Source organism: Geospiza fortis, unplaced genomic scaffold (assembly GCF_000277835.1).
Source record: "Geospiza fortis unplaced genomic scaffold, GeoFor_1.0 scaffold120, whole genome shotgun sequence".
In the NCBI taxonomy this organism is placed as follows: Eukaryota; Metazoa; Chordata; class Aves; order Passeriformes; family Thraupidae; genus Geospiza; species Geospiza fortis.
In genome coordinates this window covers 1989820-1992403 of record NW_005054364.1, presented here as the reverse complement: position 1 = coordinate 1992403, position 2584 = coordinate 1989820, and the positions used below count along the sequence as shown (strand labels likewise).

Sequence of the window (2584 nt, the reverse complement as noted above, 5' to 3'; positions counted from 1 at the left end):
ATGCCTCTTCTAAGACTAACAGCTGTACCTCACAGAATGTGCAAAATGAGGTACAGGATTTACTAGTGTCTAAGCTACCTTTTAAAGGAGAAAAGTACAGTGTGATACAAGGAGAGATTTCCACAGTCCACCACTTAATGATGTTGGAGAACACAGGTGCAACCTGTGAAGACTTTAAGGTAGCCACTGGCAACTTAAACCAACAGGAAAGACACTTACTGAATGTCCCTGAGGAGAAGCATATTTAAGAACTACAATTGTCTGCTTGTTCCTGGGGATGCAGGTCTGCCAGCAGTGATGCTAAACCTTATCAGGATATGAAACACAGTAAGCACAAAATGCAATCCACTTTCAAATAACAGGAGTGCACTAATACCTGCATTTTTGTGCAGCACAGCAGATGTTATCAGTAGTTTTTTTTTTATTTTATTCAGAAACTTCACCATAGGTGCTCTGTGAGGCCTCATGCTTTCTGGACCTTTCAGTGTGTCCCATGACTAGGGATTTGTACAGCCAATTTCTCACAATAAGACAAGCTGCAGGAGACCTGAGCCATTCACTTTCCTACGCATCTAACCCTGAGATGACCCCATACTGGGCAGGTGTTCCACCTGCCTAGAGACCCTCCTGGCAAAGAGGAGAGTGCTCCTGCCATTAACTTACATAAGGAATGAGCACTCAGCAAAAGGCAGCAGTGCTCTTACCAGTAGTGCTTAGCCCAGAGGATTTTCAGCTGCATAAGATAGCCAGCCCTTTAGAGAGCAGGAAGGAATCCCCTGGAAGAGCTGCACAGCTGGCACACTCTTCCAAGTGCCCAAAATGCATGGAGCTGGCACCCCAGCTGCTCTGGGATGAATCCCAGCTGGTCTGGCATGAATCACATGTCTGAATCACATGTCTGGTGTGCCATTTACAGCTCTGTATTCGCTGTGCCATCCTGTGCAACCCTAATCTAGGAAGACAGACCAGACCACAGTCCTTTGCCAAGGACCTGTTTGTCTAGTGGGACGTGCCTGAGATCCATCGGCCTCCCAGTGTTGTAACCACCCACACAATGAACTGACAATTCAGCAAATTTCTCAGTCAGGCTGTCCTTGGCTGAACAGGGATCACAGGAGTTCTGCCTTCCAGGCTTTCCTCCCGCAGCTCAAGTAAGTAATAACAAACCCACCTCCCCTATATTTGTACTATGTGCACTTCCTTTTCACTGTCTGGCAGGATGTTGGTACTTGGCACCTTTGACTGCCTAGCAAATTTACTGATCTCCTTTTTCAGTTGGCTAACCTGGATGGAAAGAAACCACAATAGCCATAAAACTCATCATGAAAGAAAAAGCATTTAATCCAGTATTTCACACTCCAGCAGACAAAAGCAATAATGACACGACTTCCCCATTTTACGTGCTCACTTTTTCTGCAAGCACCTTTAACCAGTTTTGCAATGGTCTGTCATGAAGTATTGGGCTTGAGAGTACTCCTCTACCTTGAAAGGTCACTGTCAGTTGGAAAACCTCCAACTTAAATCAGAAAAAAATGGATTACTATAGCCACTATTTCTCTCATAAACCCAGAGGACAAAGACAGTAAATATTTCACACACCAAGATGATATTCAAATCAAGGGTTGTCTTAAACAGTGAACAAGACTCTAAATAAAAACTGTCCACACTCTTAATTCTTCCCACTGAGAACATGGAGTATACAATGTGATTATGTGCTATCTTCAAATTACTGAATATCAATGTTAATCAAACTAATTTTTATATCAATACCAAAACCAGGCAGGATCAGCATCACAGTTTTGACAGGATCCAGACAGCTTTAACTTGGTTCAGATCACTTCCCATTCCATTCTAGTGATGTGCCAAGTTAAAAAATCGCTCCTGTATCAGCTTCTGTATTTTCCAGATAACTTGTGCAGCAGCTGAGTTGAGGAAAGGCACTGACATCTAGGCTATAACTTGTGAACGTAGAACACAGCAGGCCTTTTAACGTGCTTTTTTTTCCAACCTACAGACCACTCACAAATACCAAATGGCAACTGATGCAACAGCAGACTTTCATAGGAATGCAGTGTCTTAATCCTCTAAAATTGTGGAGTTTATATTTAAAGCTTGCACTTCAAAACCTTGAAGATATTCATTTATCATAAGCCACTGCTTCTCTTTTAGCATGTAACCACCACACACTGAACTTAGCAGTTCTTTATAACTTACCAATTCAAGAGTCAAAACTTTCGTAAAAATGAAAATAATTATCCCATGAGCCTATGTAATTAGCCCAAGCATGGGGATAGAGCGGCAATTTTAGCACCAAAAGCCCAGGTTTTAGCGCTGTCTTGCTGCATCTTAGATATTCACCAGAAAAAGCATCGGGACAACCACGCACAGACATTGCGCCACGACACTTTCCCGTGCAACCACGGCGCTACCGGTGGGCTCGCTGCCCCACACCCTCCTTAGTTCCCGCGGGAGCACCCGAGGGCGGTGTCTCCATCCCACCCTTCCCATCCGCGGTAGCACTGTACCGAACTCCCCACTCCCGGTGAGGGACTGCAGGAGACCCCGGCGCTGCCCTCACCCCCCC

At 44.7% G+C, this 2584-nt stretch overlaps 1 pseudogene; it reads right to left on the bottom strand.

Moving 5' to 3' along the window:
* The window catches only part of LOC102041460, a 22237-nt pseudogene extending 19729 nt beyond the window's left edge, over positions 1 to 2508 (bottom strand).
* Positions 2509 to 2584: the final 76 nt, after the last annotated feature.